The sequence below is a fragment of the Sinohyriopsis cumingii genome, chromosome 2, assembly GCF_028554795.1.
Source record: "Sinohyriopsis cumingii isolate HCF-2022 chromosome 2, ASM2855479v2, whole genome shotgun sequence".
Lineage (NCBI taxonomy): Eukaryota > Metazoa > Mollusca > Bivalvia > Unionida > Unionidae > Sinohyriopsis > Sinohyriopsis cumingii.
The window spans coordinates 21,869,980-21,888,594 of NC_142962.1; the positions used below are offsets into that span (position 1 = coordinate 21,869,980).

General features: G+C 37.9%; 1 protein-coding gene across 1 annotated transcript in view; it reads left to right on the forward strand.

The window, feature by feature from the left end:
* Positions 1-9,900: 9,900 nt before the first annotated feature.
* Positions 9,901-18,615, forward strand: part of LOC149804453 (nesprin-1-like) — a 572,886-nt gene continuing 564,171 nt past the window's right edge. Inside the window, exon 1 of the mRNA XM_089940603.1 lies at positions 9,901-9,948. The gene's annotated coding sequence lies outside the window, so the exon portion shown is untranslated. The remainder of the gene's footprint in view (positions 9,949-18,615) is intronic.

Consider the following 18,615-nt stretch of genomic DNA (forward strand, 5'->3'; position numbering starts at 1 on the left):
ATTATTAAAACCATAGTCACATTTCTCACAGTAATAACTGTATCCCAGGAATCCAGTGATACTGGTAATGGTATCGAAATGGTCATCGTGATAATAGACATGAATGTATTTTCCGTCCTTAAAGTCATGGCCTCGAAACAACAGAGACCCACGCACTTCTTGAGGGTGCACTTTCAAGGTGTATCGTGGAGCTAGGGCATCTTGCAATTTTTGCATCTCAGGAATGCCACAGGGCGTGTCTTTGGACAGGCCAGCTTCTTGTAACAGGAGTTCTGCTTCGTTTCGTTTTTTGGCTCGGTCCGATTGTTGAATAGTTTTCCAGGTTCTTTTCCATTCTACCGTGTCGTTCTTGTTGGCATAGGTTCGTCCCACCACGATGGCCCGGGCTAAACACATCTGGTCGTGAGGGTTGTTAATTCGGACGAGACTTGTTTTGGTGTTGCGAAGGACGTCCACAAATAAGACCTTTTTGCGTCCAGTCCCTTGTGGAGGAGAGACGTGGGTCATGTCCAGTGTGGCTTTTCCATCGGTTATGTCAAACTGGTCATTAGATTGTTGCACGTGTTGAATCTTGTCCATGACTTTGGAAGCAGTCAATTCTGCAGGGGTGCTAAACTCGATCCAAACAGGGGATTTCAAGCTGTCGTGTTGTATGGAAAGTCTCAAGCGATCGTCTTCTTTGGGTTGACATTGTCGCTTGAGTGCGGTGAGCAAAGAATCCCACACTCCAGTGATGAACCCTTCTGCTTTCTCTAACGGTACTTCAGCCTTGAAATCTTTAAACTTCACCGTGTATTTGTAAGCCGTGGTTCTAAATTTTCTAGAGGAGCGCTTTTCGGTCTCTCGAATGGAATAGTATTTTTCAGGGTTGACTAAGGGTGGCAAACTTGGTTTAGAGGGTTCGAATTCTGGTTCACTCATGTCCTCTTCAAAATCACTGGCATGAATTTGTGCCAAGACTTCAGCTCTGGTACGAGGCGATAGATCACGTTTCTGCCTCTTACTTTCTTCTTCTTTCTTCTCGAATGAATAGGATCGTTTCATCTTGAGTAAAAAACGTCAAATGACTCAAGTTTAAACACCATGGACTAATTTATAGTCATGGCAGACCAGCGTATATAAAAGGGTGTTTGTCTTGTCCTTTCACTATTCATTTCACTCTCTAACCGAGCACAACGATGGAAGAGACTAGCCAAATCGAACGTTTCATCAGAGCTTTGCGAGGGGTCATTAGAAAATTCTCTTCAGACCAGCCCACGGACTACTCTCCTTCCTTTCGAGATAAAAGTCAAGATACTTGCTATATCTGTCAGAAGAAAGGGCATTGGTCTTCAGAGTGTCCAGACCGTCAAAAAAGAAAAAAAGGGGCTAGAAAAGACAAACGTAAAGATGCCTGTTATTATTGTCAAGAAAAAGGACATTGGTCTCCAGATTGCCCAAAAAAGAAACAAGAGGAGTCAGAAGAAACGAGGGATTCTTCAGAAGGAGAGAGGGATTCTTCAGAGGAAGAGAGGGATTCTTCAGAGGAAGAAGAGGAAGAAAGAAGACAATTCTATTTACAAGAGGCAAAGAAACAGGAGAAGAAAAGAAGAAGGGAAGAAAGTGAGAAGGAAGAAGAGGAAAAGAAGGTGAAGAAATTTAAAAAACAGAGAGTAAACAAGGAGACAGAAGAAGTTAATGAACTTTTTAAAGTGTTCTGTTGTGAATTGTGAATTGGATTGTAACAATGGATAAAAGAATAAATTAATTATATAAGGTAAGTGTCTTTGAGTTTTGATTTTAAAATAAGAACGTACACTCATGCACTCATACACAGACACGTACTATAGGGGTAAAATGTTTTTTTTTTTAGTTATTGGTAATTGAAATTGTATTTCTTTTCGAGAGACGTGGGTGGCCCTGAAAAGGGCCTTTTTGGTGTAGGGGTGAGTTTAAGCAATCAACTTTAACTGCCTTAAGCCTTTGCCACGGCCAAGGCCTACTTCTGGACTGCGTAATGTTGATGATGATGATCTGGTTGAAATCACTAAGCGTGGTACGACAGGCTTAGTCACAGGGTTGACGTGTTTAGCTCGGGAAGGTCGTATTCTCTTCGGTCGTAATAAAGAAGTCTGATACATTTGTTTCAGGCTTCTTAACTTCGCTAAAATGTCCAACAGTACCGTGACCGTTTGATTTTCACCCTCTTGTTTCTTTGCTGCTACTTCTTCTTCTTCTTGTTTTTTCTTACCTCTTCTTCTTGCTGCTGTTGCTGTAGGAGAAAAGCTTGTTCCGCTTCCTTTTGTCGTTGTATAAATTTCTCCAATTCTTCTTTCTGTCTCTGTCTAAAATTCTCCACTTGCGGTAATGAAGAAGGTAACGAAGGTTCCGGAACAAATTCTTGCGAGGTAAGAAAATCCACAAAATCCCAATTTACCTCTTCTGAAAGTAAGTCCGGGTTCCCTTGGGTGGTCTCCACTGCTGGTGCACCCCAATGAATCGTTTTCTGAGTTTCCGTCATGTTGAATCACTGTCGCATAGATTGACTGCACACAGGCGCTAGCGAATCTATATAGACCACGTGACGTCACAAACTGCTCTCTTCGAATTGGATGTGGGCTGACTGAATTTTGTAACGCGTGTTCGGATTGGTGAATGAACTCAATCCGTTTCAATCCTTCCTCTACCTATAAATAAACGCATTTCACTGCATTGATTCACCTGTTCTCGTCGCTTCAAGATGTTGACCACAGTCGAATCATCCACCCTAGTGTCTTCAATGATGTTTAGGACGGACATGCTCATGTATGTCCGGTCCAAGTGGACCGTTGTCGACAAGTCAGACACCAGTCTGTGGATACGAAGAGTGTACGTAGAAAGACAAGGTTGACACAAGAGGACACTGATTTATGGCCCTCGAGTAAGACGCAGCTTGAGGACAAGAATATGCCGCAAATGCCCTTTATGTTAAGGGCATATTAACATAAACCCAAAGGCCCTTTTCAGGGCCACCCACATTTCTCGAAAAGAGAATGACTTTCAATTGCCTACCCCTTTTTTTTATTTTATTTTTTTAAAAAAAAAATCCCATGTTCAATTCCCCCTTGTCCCTAGATAGACCCACACTTTATTCCCCCCATGTTCAATTCCCCTTGACGCTAGAGTTGCCCACGATTTTTCTCCATGTTAAATTCCCCTTGACGCTAGAGTTGCCCACGATTTTTCTCCATGTTAAATTTCCCTTAACGCTAGAGTTGCCCAGGGGGTTCTGTAATGATAATTCTCATTGACGCTAGGGTGCCCCATATTACTGACGTGCCGTTGGAGAAAGCAGATGGGTTCGTCACCGATGTGTGGGATTCTTTGTTAACCACACTGAAACAGCAATGTCGAGCCAACGAAGACGATCGCTTGACACTTTCCATTTATCACGACAGTCTGAAGTCCCCCGTTTGGATCGAGTTTAGGCCATCAACACTGACACCTTCCAAAGTCATCGACAAGATTCAACACGGTCAGCAGTCCAACGACAAGTTTCACATCACCGATGGAAAAGCGAGACTGTACATGGCCCATGTTTCTCTTCCGAAAGGGACCGGACGCAAAGAGGTATTATTGGTGGACGACCTTCGCATCACCAAAAAGAGCCTCGTTCAAATTATCAACACTCAAGACAAGATGTGTTTCGCCCGTGACATCGTGGTGGGACGACAGTATGCCGAGAAGAACGACACGTCGGAATGGAAAAGAGCCTGGGAGAACATTCGACAATCGGACCGAGACAAACAACGAAGATAAGCAAAACTCCTGTTATAGCAAGCGCCCCAAAGACACACCCTGTTGCATTCCTAAAATTCAAAAATTGCAAGACGTCTTGGCTTCACTTTACACCCTGAAAGCAAACCCTCAAGAAGTGCGTGGACCTCTGTAGTTTCGAGGCAAAAATTTCAGAGACGGAAAAGACGATGAACAATTCGATGATATTACCAGTATCACTGGATTCCTGGGATACAAATATTATTATTATTGTGAGAAATGTGAATATGGCTATAACAATCAAGAGCAACACACGCATTGTGTATCGAAATGTGAGGGAGGTTTGGCCTCTAAACTCTGCTTCGACGAAGATCAAGAACGAGTGCATTGCCCAACTTGTCAACGCACCTTGTCAGCCCTACCTGTTACCAACCACATCTCAAGACGCAAAGTTCACAGCGGAAAAGTACTTGCCAACTCCTGAGATTGTTCCCTATTTGTGGACAAATGAGGCATATCAACGGTGCCAATGCACACCTTTGCTCAGGAATGAAACGATGTCACATTTGTCACCAAATCGTGGACTTGGAACATGAATGCTACATTCAAAAATACTAATCCCCACAGGAGAAGAAAGAAGATGACCACAAGAAGAAGGCAATTTCATCGTTATCGATTTCGAATGCATGCAATAGACCGGCATTCACATTCATAATTTCTGCGTGGCTCATCGAGCGTGCAAGAAATTCATCCAAGAACCGATCTTTTGTCATTTCCCTCACTGCAGCAAGAATCCTGGAGGACGTGAAAAAATCTTACAAGGACCGAAGACGCTGACCGATTTCGCCTAATGAATCTTAGAGCCTATCGATGAGACGTGCAACCAAGAGGACCTCGAACGTTACGGAGATTGTCATCGCTATGCGACGATGATGACTCACAATTTCTCGGGATACGATGGACAATTTCTTCTAAAATACTATCCGGAACAAAGCACCGAACGTTCTAAAGTTACTTTGAACGGAGACAAACTCATTTTCATGCAAGTGGGACAAGTGCAGTTTAAAGATTCGATGAGTTACTTGCCATGCCTTTGAGTCGAATGCCTAAAATGTTTGGAATGACAGAAATGGCCAAAGGCTATTTCCGCACTTTTTTAATACCGAAGCCAATCAACACGCCGTTCTACCCCATTTGCCTGATGCTCACTGCTACGAACCCGACAACATGTGCACCGAACAAAAAGAAGCTTTCTATGCTTGGTACCGCACTAATGCCTCGGACCCCATCGACTTTCAGGAAGAAATGCTAAAGTATTGTCGATCGGACGTTGACATTTTACAGCGTAGCTGTGGAAAATTTCGAGAATTGTTCATGTAGCAAGGAGAGATCGATCATTTGAAAGAAGCCTGCACCATTGCCTAAGCGTGTTCCTTAGTGTACCGCAAGCGATTCATGCCCGAGAACACCCTGGCTGTCAACCGCCATCAAACGACGAACTTTGTCAAACGTTACTACTCGATCAAAGCCCTACGCTGGCTACATATTTGTGTGTGACAAGGATGACGAATGGATCCAACACACCCGAAAGGGAGGAGGTAAAAAGAGAATCGGAACGTATTCGATGGATGATTGGGACTGAGAAAACCCTAAGATCATGTCCGAGTTTAACGGATGATTATTTTATGATTGTCTCATCTGCTACCCTCAACGTGACACCAAAAATCAGTTTTTATAACGTACCATGGAAGACTTGTACGAGACCATTTGTCAGCGACGCTTAAAACAGTAAAGATACCAAGTGGTTGAAATGTGGGAACACGAGTACGATCACCGTTTGAAAACTGATCCAGAGTTTAAACGAATCGTGGAAAGTTACAAGTGGATGGACCCTTTGAACCCATGGGACAGTTTGTATGGAGCACGCACGAATGTCACCTGTTTGCTGCTCCACGCCGACGAGAAGAAAGGAGAAGGAATACAATACTTGGACGCGCCTTGACATGAACGTGGGTCAGCGTGAAATTGCTCAAAGCTCTAGATCCGGGATACCAACTGTTAGAAGTGTACGAAATTTACCACTTTCCCAAGACAGAACAGTACCACAAGGGAGACGAGACTCAGAAAGGCATTTTCGCAGACTACGTGAATGCCTTTTTGAAACTCAAACAAGAAGCCACTGGCTATCCTTCCTGGTGTTACAATCCAGAGGACCAAGAGAAATTCAAAGAGAAATACTTTGACCAGGAAGGCATCACTTTAGACCACATCGAGAAAAACGAAGGACGACGATCATTTGCCAAAGTGATGTTGAATTGTTTGTGGGGTAAAATGGCACAAAGGCCGTGTTTACCCAAGACGGAGTATTTGACAGAACCTTCCCGCTACTTCCAGATGATTCACGACAAAACCAAAGCCATAAAATACGTGGACGTCCTTCGTGAAGACTTGATCCTGATCAATTACGAAGAAGAACTGGAGTTTGTAGAGGCTGACGAATTTGGAAATGTCATCACTGCGACCTACGTGACAGACCATGATCGCTTAAAATTGCATGAAGCCTTACACCAATTAGGAGATCGTGGCTGTATTTTGACACGGACAGTTTCATCTACATTGATGTCCTTGGTCGCCGTCACTACAACATTGAAGGAGATCGTTTAGGAGCCTGGACGGACGAGTACCCTAACGACAAGATTCTAAGTTTAGCTAGTGGCGGTCCAAAAAGAAAAACTTTTACGAATACCTGGACCCCCAAGGAGAAGTGCACACCGAGTGCAAAGTGAAAGGATTGACTCCCAATTATCACACCACTCGAGTGGTAAACTTTGGGCTATTGAAAGAAGCCTTGCAGTCTGGAGACGATCAACATTTTAAAGTGACCACCTTCCAATCTCGCAAGATTGTACGTTTAGCCACACACCAAATCGTCAGTCGACCTTTGGAAAAACTATTCAATTGTGTACCACAAGCGAGTGCGGCTTCTCAATCGTTGCACTTTGCCGTACGGACATACCGATATTGGTCAGCATATAAAAAGAGAAATCCTCCAAGACCGATAGTTCATTGTGACTACCATTGCCAAGCAAGAAGGATGAATATTTTCAAACAGACACCATTCACGTTTGGTGATTCTCAAGTGGAGCGCAATGCTGTGCCTTGCGACTTAGGGATGCCGTACGCTGTGATCTCAGCGATTCAGAAGGACATCATGGGAACTTTGTTATGACTATTACTACCGTACCTACCAAGGAAAGTGATGTTTCGTTCCCTGTGCATTTGCCTGAATATTGAGACTTTGAAAGTCGATTCCCAACCTTCGAACGAAAGTGGCCTAAATATCTGGGAGGACCTACCTCCGACAAATTAGTCAGAGCCGGATTTATCCACTTGGGCGAAGGGGATAAAGTCAAGTGCTTACATTGCGGTGTGTCACTTCACCAGTGGGAGCAGAACATTCCGCTTACCTAGAGCATGATCGATGGTCTCCCCACTGAAACTTCCTACCTTTAGTGGGACGGCTTCAGTAATCTCTGGATGGATACTTTACAAGAGAACATTCGTGGTTTGCCTGTGGAGTTGAGAGAACGCATTTTCCGAGACTTGGTCAAAATACAAGGCCAACGCAAAGAACAATTGCATCCGTTACGTCACCGATGTTGGAACCACTGGTACCTAAATGCTCTCAGAGGATTGATTCATTTGATAGCGTTCCAATGGTCCAACATTCATCAAATGGACGAGGACCAGAAGACTTTGGTTGCTACTCATCCTACTACTTACAACCTAGCCATACTACAATGAATTCCAGAGGAAGACTTATAGGATTACCAAAATCTTTTACTCTATCAAATTTTGTCTGTAGAGGAAAAGTATGTGCGATGTGTAGTGTGTGAGCTAGTGACGAAACAATATGGATATGCCACTGGAGTACGATCAGTTCTGTGAAGAAAAAAAATACACCTATTGTCTCCGAAAAAGAAATACATTGCTTTGAATGTCAAGTTTAGAAGAGTGCATTCATAATCTACATCTCGAACTGAGAGAACGCATTTACCGAGAGTTGAACAAAATACAAGTCCAACGCAAAGAATAATTGTATCCTTTACGTCACCGATGTTGGAACCACTGGTACATGAAAGATCATATTAAGGAGCCTCTCATACGAAACACTACGACACATACATACACACACGCACACACGCAAACACACACATACATGCATACATACATACATACATACATACATGCACACTTTTCCTCTCATACTACCCGACCAAAGTCGCTCACAGGGATTTTCTGAGGGGGGTAGTTGTGTCGCAAACATGGAGTGGTCCGCTATTAAGTGTTAAGGATGTGGGCAAAGGCAGATTTAGAGGTGAAATCGGTGGTGGGTGGGGTGCAAGTGCGCTCAGCATTAGGAGGGTAGTGTTAGGACTTGTCGTCCTGGTGTCAGATAACGTGACTGGGTGGGACATGATGACACATGTCTGCGGCATGATGCTCAGTGCTAGACATCGCTATAAACTGCTGCACTTCAGACGTTGTAGCGATGACTTGGATTGTTAAAGCTACATTAAAAAAGAAAAAAGCACACAAAACATTATTATTATTATTATTATTATTATTAATTACAAAATTCTTATATTTTACGGTAACATAAAAATAGAAAACACCCGTTTCGAGGGAAAACTGAAGAAGAAGAAAAAAAAAAAGAAACATTTCGAGGCGAAAAGAAATGGTAAATTTAATTGTATTTATGAAATACGCTCTTGGAATATTTCTAAGATCACGTTCCAAGCAAATCATTATACCTCTTTATGCATAAATGCAAGCACTTTTTGAAGTCACGAAATCGTGACTTGTATTAATAACGCAATTCTGTATCATTATTGGTGTGTATGAACAGAGTACGTTCTTACAAATTATGTAACTCTTGTCTTATGGTACTAAATTTGGTAACTGTACTCTGCATCTAAACTTCAAGACACCAAAGAAAGCAAGACGGATTTACATGTTTGTACAAATCTCTCCAGAAGGAAGTTCCCAGCAACATATTTTTATTTTTCAAAGACCTAAAAATTTCATTTGGACATCAAAGTAAATCTAGTAATATTATTATTACGCCACCACCAATGGCACCACAACCACAACAATAAAAAGTAAAAATAACAATTCTAAAAGACGTGTGCATCCACTGCAATCGAAAAAGTCTGACTTCAAAAGTTAGACTGATAACACTTGGAAAATTAATTTAATTCTCACAAAAATATAATCAAGTCATCTACATAACCATGTAAAGTCATGCCAGATTTAAACTGCATAGGAAATAAACTTCTGGGTCTTCGCGTTAGCAAGTTTTTCACCACTAAAAGTACGAGACATAAATGTGGAAATAGCTCTTTTGCTTTTTACTTACAAGACTGCGGGAGGACGCGGGTTCGAACCCGGCCGAGCCATACCAAAGACTTAGCATTAATAGGTTAGTGTTAGGACTGGTCGGACTGGGTGGGACACAATGCTACGTGTGTGCTGCATGATGCCCCAGTGCTAGACATCACTATAAACTGTCACACTGCAGACATCGTTGCCATGACTGGAAAATTGTTAAAGCTCCGTTAACAATCCATCACACACACACACACGCTTACCCAATTTATTTTGTCTATCGTAAACTGTTAGCAATCGTTCCGACATGTTCGCATGGGAGAGACAGAATGATGTATTGACGTACGAACGTGCAGACAAGAGCAAATTAAGTCAAGATGCCCATTGCACTTAGTGTGTGTGTAGGTGGGTTAGGGCATAAGAAACCCTAGTACTAATATTAGTACCCTTACTCGTACCTCGTGGACCACAACAAATCAAGTTGAGGCTACGACATCGTAGCTAAAGAAACCCGGGAGATGTATTAAAAGAAAAAAGAAAATCTGTCTTCTGTCAATATTGAGTATTCATAGAGGAAAGCAACAATGATAATTTTACATTCGATGCAAGTTCTTTGAATTGAAAAGAAAAGTATATACAATGAAACTGCTATTTCATATAGCATAATTTATGAATGTACTTTCGTTTTGACTTCAGGCTTTGAAATTATCTCCCCTGGGGAACCTGTTTTTGAAACAAGAGGGCGCACAGCACCTATCAGCGAATGTCACTACCGAAGCTTTTTATTCATGTTATTTTGGCGCTTATGTGCTAGTCGTACCAAAGGTGAGTACACTTTTACCGTTATACAGTTTTGTGTTATGGAGAATTAGTGAGATAAGACCTTCATTTAGGATTATATATCCTGTTTAATTCGCTCGTTGTGTATTTAAAGATTATAACCGAAATACTTTTGTAGTAAATAAGAAATTTTGGCCTTGGATGGAGTGGTGTCAGGTTTCAAAGCAGCAATCCGCATTGACATAAAAGTATTATATGATATTTCATATTTCGTAAAGTTTCTAAAAATGGTTGTTGCAACAGATCTACACAGAATGCTTACAGAACATTGTTTAAAATGTCATAATTGTGCCCTGAACGTAGAAAAGACGTTAATTTTGTACGACGAAGGACTGTCAGCAAGTTGGAGCATGTTGCAGACTGCCATTATAGACTGACTTTTCAAAGACATGCCGCTAGTTACAAATGAATACCCCAAATATATATGCTGTCAGCAACCACGGCGGCTTTCGATGATCAGTTTGAAATTCATGTTATAAGCATATTTCTTACTTCATTACCTGATGATAATTTGTGAAATTTTGGAGTGATTAATTAAAATAAAAATATTTGTACAAAGCAAGCGCAGGTGCTCGACGCGAGCTTGATGTTAAGAAAAAAAAAACAATCATCTAAAGGAAAAAAATCATACAGAGTGACAAAAATACCTTAGGTTACCCCGATGACCCGTTTTGACATAGGACCCTCTCTATCAAAAATACCTTAGGTTACCCCGATGACCCGTTTTGACATAGGACCCTCTCTATCAAAAATACCTTAGGTTACCCCGATGACCCGTTTTGACATAGGACCCTCATAATATATACTATAATAAGGATCATTACAATTTAGCGGCAGTGATCCTTGACAGATTTTAAGTGGCAGTTTTGTGTCTTGTTTTGACACAAGTCTTTTGACGTAATGTTAGTTACAGTTTGCATTGGAATTTATACCAGACATGTTTTATATTTAAATCCAGGTGTTCGTCTGGCTAACACATAAATTTAAGTTGATTTTCACATTTGTATGGTTAAACTACATGTATTGTGGGCTTTGTGCATTGCCATCTTGGAATTCATACTGTCATTTGTGATTTAATGGCATGTAATTACAAGCTTGGTACAGCTGGAGAGCACTTCTGCATACTTCTTTTGGGGCATTCATGTTACCAACACGAATTGAAATTGTTTTGATATGGTGCATTATTACAAATCCCTAAATTATCAAACTAAACATGGGAGTAGGGGTAAATGACAATCATTATAATGTCCCTTCTTGACCGACTCACTGCCAAATAAAAATATTTTTCTTTTTTCTAATATCAGTGATACATACTTCACTAAATATCACATGATTCCAATAGGAGTCAGTTTCTCCTATTGTTTCCTTGAAATTGACTTTTTGGCCAAAAATGCATGTAATAACATTTTTGGTAGAATGGCTGCTTTGAATTGAAGAGTTTTAAATACCAATAATATGGGCAACTTTATCCTTCCTTCTTTTTCTACACAACAAATTAAATCCCAAACATTACATTCTTTTTCCACCTTTCAAAAGTTGGTCTATCACATGGCAAGTAGTAAAATGAGGAATGTTCAGTCTTACAGCAAAATTTGTTTGTTGAATTCCAGATTAATAAAAAGTACTAATGACTGTTTGGACCCACTTAACGGTTCATTTTGTCATTGTGTTATGTTCTTTACCTCATCACAAATGAGGAAGTGGGCTATTCCAAATACATCTCATCACAGAGAACCCAGGACTGAAATATTTACAGTGCTAAATGTTTTCATTGAAATCAACAAAAGAGATGTGCCAGGTTTATGTAAAGCAGATTTTGTGGTGATATTCAAGTTCATGTTTATGTCACAACTCTATAGTTAACTTGATAAAAATGGGAATGCTGAAAATGTTGATAAAGACGGAATTTTTTTTTTAATTGTGTATTATATTTTGGCATGCATAAGATATAACTGTCTCTTTATTAATATAGTTATTTTAATTTTTGTGCATGCATATATTTTTAAAAAAAATCTATAATGACTTGACTGCAGAATATAAATATAAAAATTACTTTGTATGGTCCTTTTGATGATAATAATGATATCAAAACTTATGGTAATTATATCTAGGTAGATATTATTATTATTTTTTTTATGGACCATTCTGTTGGCCTAAGTGATTAGAGCATACACCTCAGAGGCACAAGGTCACAGGTTTGAACCACAGTCATACCAAAGACTTATAAAAAGGGTACTAGCAGCTGCCTCGCTTGGTACTCATCATTAAGAGGTTAGTGTCAGGATATTGTGACTTGGTGGGACATGATGCCACATGTCTGTCGTATGATGTCCCAGTGCTAGACATCAGTATAAGCTGCCACACTGCAGACATAGTGATGACTCGGATTGTTAAAACTAAATTAAAAATAAAAAAGCTCAAACCAATATAATTCTGTCTACAGCATTTATTAGATTAGTCATTGCCCTATACTTTTATTTGTTTACTCTGTCATCAGTCTTAACATTTTTAAATGGTAGAATTTTGTAAAACTGCGCAAAGGAAGTACTAGGTATTAATTCAGCGACAACACTTCCAAATTTATGGCCTAATTTTGTTCAGCATAGATGATGAATGGAAAATATATTTGAAGAACATTATTTTTGTTCCTTCTTTATAAATATGTGTTGTTGACACTAATCTTCACTGACCAATGAGTGACTTTTAGCTGTCAGGGCTTGCTTTGGACTTTTGTCTTACTCAGTTTATCTTGCAGATAGGTAAATCAGTAGATGACAAAAATTAAATTGCCCTGAAACAAAAATAGCACTGCATGGTAATTAATGACTTTCGTCATTGAAGTCAGGGCACATGAAATAATAAATATCTATTGAAATCAAATGATTTGTCAGGGCACATGAAATAATAAATGCCTATTGAAATTTGTCAGGGCACATGAAATAATAAATGCCTATTGAAATTTGTCAGGGCACATGAAATAATAAATGCCTATTGAAATCAAATGATTTGTCAGGGCACATGAAATAATAAATGCCTATTGAAATTTGTCAGGGCACATGAAATAATAAATGCCTATTGAAATTTGTCAGGGCACATGAAATAATAAATGCCTATTGAAATTTGTCAGGGCACATGAAATAATAAATGCCTATTGAAATCAAATGATTTGTCGGAGCACATGAAATAATAAATACATATTCAGATCAAATGAATAAGTATTTTTAAATAGAAGTATTTAATTTTATGAAAGCCAGTAATCTAGTGAGTATGCAGTGGTAGAGTTAGGGGTTGACTGATTTATGGATGAACTTATTTCTCTATTCCTTTTCAACTTAATTACAAGGAAATCTCTATCACCTTGTACAAACCAATTATCATCAATAACTCTCCAACAGGGCTGAGAGAATTTCTATTGGGAAAGAATGTGTAAAGGGTTGGTTTGTTCAAAGCTATCGAGGCACTTGGCCGTATTTCAACTGCTGTTTGTCCACCATTTTATGTAAAACAGCCACGCCCATAGATAAGTAGAGAGGACACTAATGCTGTATAAACTGGCATTATAGACTTGTTACTTTTGTAATAGTATTTTTGTTTATTGTACTACTTTGCTAAGATGTAATAACTGTCATAAATACAATTGCTAAAAAGAGAAAATTTATTTTAACAATTAAAACGTGCAGACCTCTCAGTTGTGAGTCAGTTTCAAGGAGTCTTGCTTGTGATCATTGAGCCAGTGTTATAAAAAAAAAGATAAAATTTATTTTAACAACTAAAACTTTCAGACCTCTCAGTTGTGAGTCACACTTTCAAGGAGTCTTGCTTGTGATTATTGAGCCAGAGTTTAAAAAATGGGTTGACAGTTTTAATATTATTGGACATCCAATTATTTTATTTTATGACAGCACATTTGAGCTTTTCTTTCAGTAAATATGACAGGATTGTTTAGATATCTGTATTACATCAATTATTGCCTTTATGTAATAGCCATGTCAGCATTCACTTTGGGTTGTATCATTATGCCTTTATGTAATAGCCATGTCAGCATTCACTTTGGGTTGTACCATTATACCTTTATGTAATAGCCATGTCAGCATTCACTTTGGGTTGTATCATTATGCCTTTATGTAATAGCCATGTCAGCATTCACTTTGGGTTGTATCATTATGCCTTTATGTAATAGCCATCTCAGCATTAACTTTGGGTTGTACCATTATGCCTTTACATAATAGCCATGTCAGCATTCACTTTGGTTTGTACCATTATACCTTTATATTATAGACATCTCAGCATTCACTTTGGGCTGTATCATCATGCCTTTATATAATATTCATCTTGGCATTCACTTTGGGTTGTACCATTATACCTTTATATTATAGACATCGCAGCATTCACTTTGGGTTGTATCATCATGCCTTTATATAATATTCATCTCGGCATTCACTTTGGGTTGTACCATTATGACTTTATATAATAGCCATCTCAGCTTTCACTTTTGGGCTGTCCCGATTATGCCATTAACACTTATTTTTAATTTTTCGTCTTTGGTACAAGAAATTTTTGTTGTGGTACTGATAGGTGCAATGTTACATATTTACCTTTTTACAATAACCATCTATATTACAAAGGTACTTGCTTGAATTTGACCCACATTACATAGATAACAGTACATAATAGCTGCCAGTATTAACGAGGGTGCTGTTTATAATTTGACTGATCTTACATTATTACCTTTATGTAATGAAGCCAAAAATATGTTTCCAGTAATCTGGCAAACTCTATTTTTAACTGCTGGCACTATGTTTTATTTAATTTAAAAAATACTTTAACTTGTTGACAGATTTTGTTTTTTAAAATAATTTATTCAGCACATACAAGAAAATATATACCATATGCTCTGTTCCTGCAAATATGGCATAATTAACAAAATGTAACCCATCCACTAATTTTAAGGGTGTTAAACAGAAATGTGGATATTATTTTTTTTGGATAACTACATATATATTACAAGGGTGTTTTTTTATATAAAAAATTACCCAAATATGAAAACCATCTTCTGATAATGGTTAATTTTTACTTCCACTTAACAAATATTTATATGTCCTTAGTTCTTCCAGATTTACAACCATCCAAAGATTATAATCAATATGGTTGTGTGAGACACCCAGGATGAAATAAATCTAATAGGAGTTCCAATGGTATTTCATACAGGATGTCATAGTACTTCCATGTCTATGTGACCCTGCAATGAGTTGATCAGACATGTTGAAACTGGTGCTTAGGGTGATTGAGGGTAATGATGTTCATACAGGGCATTACATAACTTGATGTTTATTGGTAAAGGATTAATTTATACATGGCAGTAAATAACTTAATGTTTATTGGTAAAGGATTAATTCATACATGGCAGTAAATAACTTAATGTTTATTGGTAAAGGATTAATTTATACATGGCATTAAATAACTTAATTTTTATTGGTAAAGGATCAATTCATACATGGCAGTAAATAACTTATTATTTATTGGTAAAGGATTAATTTATACATGGCATTAAATAACTTAATTTTTATTGGTAAAGGATTAATTCATACATGGCATTAAATAACTTAATTTTTATTGGTAAAGGATTAATTTATACATGGCATTAAATAACTTAATGTTTATTGGTAAAATCAATTAATACAGGGAGTGGAAATCTCTTGCTATATTGTGTGTCTAAAATCTGTATATTGGGGATCTGTTGTACTTACTTGCTACAACACTGAGTGAACTGTATTGGGACATCTGTTGTACTTGCTACTACACTGAGTGAACTATTGGGTCATCTGCTGTACTCACTACAACACTGAGTGAACTGTATTGTGACATCTGTTGTACTTGCTTGCTACAACACTGAGTGAATTATTGGGACATCTGTTGTACTTGCTACAACACTGAGTGAATAATTGTGACATCTGTTGTACTTGCTACAACACTGAGTGAACTATTGGGTCATCTACTGTACTCACTACAACACTGAGTGAACTGTATTGGGTCATCTGCTGTTCTCACTCACTACAGCACTGAGTGAACTGTATTGGGTCATCTGCTGTATTCACTAGCTACAACACTGAGTAAACTATTGGGTCATCTACTGTACTTACTAACAGTGTAAGACGGTTAATGCAACAAGAGCTTTTTTTGGTGGTTATCTTAGCCAGTCAGATGCATAGAATCATAGGCAAATTGGACCGATTATTCTTTTGTCCTGTGAATGTATTGATAGATGTTTTAGTTTGTTGTTGGTGTATCCACCATTTTATACATAACAATATTCTTTTGTCCTGTGGATGTATTGATAGATGTTTTAGTTTGTTGTTGGTGTATCCACCGTTTTATACATAACAATATTCTTTTGTCCTGTGGATGTATTGATAGATGTTTTAGTTTGTTGTTGGTGTATCCACCGTTTTATACATAACAATATTCTTTTGTCCTGTGGATGTATTGATAGATGTTTTAGTTTGTTGTTGGTGTATCCACCGTTTTATACATAACAATATTCTTTTGTCCTGTGGATGTATTGATAGATGTTTTAGTTTGTTGTTGGTGTATCCACCGTTTTATACATAACAGAAACATTTTCGACTTTGCCTTATTAAAGTCATCTAAAAAACAAGAACATTATTTTCACTTTTCATTTGTTTTAAAATAAACTCGTGTTGACCACTTTTATCACTGCTTACATGTGGGTTTAAGTTGGTGTAGCAGATGGCCATGTACTGGTTTACAAAACTATGTCTCAAGCATCCAGATCTTTCATGTCACTTTTTGATTTTGTCAAACTTTTTTGTGACCAAGATTAGTTCAATGTGCATTTGACTATTTTAGTGAGCACTGTGACATTGATCATTAGTACTGTTATTTCAATGTGCACAGAACAGCTGAATATAAATGAACAGAATTGTTAATATTGATGGAATATACCATCATACAAGACTGACAGAATTGTTGATATTGATGGAATATACCATCATACAAGACTGACAGAATTGTTGATATTGATGGAATATACCATCATACAAGACTGTCAGAATTGTTGATATTGATGGAATGTACCATCATACAAGACTGACAGAATTGTTGATATTGATGGAATATACCATCATACAAGACTGACAGAATTGTTGATATTGATGGAATATACCATCATACAAGACTGACAGAATTGTTGATATTGATGGAATATACCATCATACAAGACTGTCAAAACTGTTGATATTGATGGAATGTACCATCATACAAGACTGACAGAATTGTTGATATTGATGGAATGTACCATCATACAAGACTGACAGAATTGTTGATATTGATGGAATGTACCATCATACAAGACTGACAGAATTGTTGATATTGATGGAATGTACCATCATACAAGACTGACAGAATTGTTGATATTGATGGAATATACTATCATACAAGACTGACAGAATTGTTGATATTGATGGAATGTACCATCATACAAAACTGACAGAATTGTTGATATTAATGGAATGTACCATCATATAAGACTGACAGAATTGTTGATATTGATGGAACATGCTATCATATAAGACTGACAGAATTGTTTATATTGATGGAATATACCATTATACAAGACTGACATAATTGTTGATATTGATGGAGCATGCCGTCATATAAGACTGACAGAATTGTTGATATTGATGGAACATGCCATCATATAAGACTGACAAAATTGTTGATATTGATGGAACATGCCATCATACAAGACTGACAGAATTGTTTATATTGATGGAATATACCATCATACAAGACTGACAGAATTGTTTATATTGATGGAATATACCATCATACAAAACTGACAGAATTGTTGATATTGATGGAACATGCCATCATGCAAGACTGATAGTCCTTATGGCAATATGCTGGGAGCTTTGCACAAAATGCATGAAATTAAAATGTTTTGCAAAATTTGAATGCATAAAAAAATTCTTTGTTCATTTTTTTTTAAATGACTTTGTAAATATGCAACTTCTTATCTAGAGCTTTGATTTATTGGATACTTATTGTTCTCAAAGAACTGATCTCACTCGTATACCAATGGAAAATAAGCTTGGAATACCAATGGAAAATAGGGTTGGAATACCAAGGGAAAATAGCCTTAGAATACCAAGGGAAAATAGCCTTGGAATACCAAAGGAAGATGCCCTGAAAGAAGCTCTATTCTGTTGTAAAAATTCTACTATCCAGTGCTATAAATATTGGATTGCCCAATACCCAGGGACTTCTAAATCTAGATCAAGCTTCTTCCACACTCCCAAAAAATGGCACCTCATGAACTTGTATAAAATCTAAAAAAACTGGCATGCCCTGAATCCACGTGACATACACAAAGGTATCCAATGAATAAAAGTGAATCCACATATCAACAGTAACATAGTTTCCTTGCCGTTACCTGGTACAAGTCATGGCAAGTACCTACTACAAGTTATGGCAAGTACCTAGTACAAGCCATGGCAATTACCTGGTACAAGTCATGTCAATTACCTGGTACAAATCCTAGAAATATAACTTTAATGACCAGATTTTTGAAGTAGATAAAATGTGAAAATTATAATGTATCCATATCTATTCAATTGAAGATGCATTCACAGT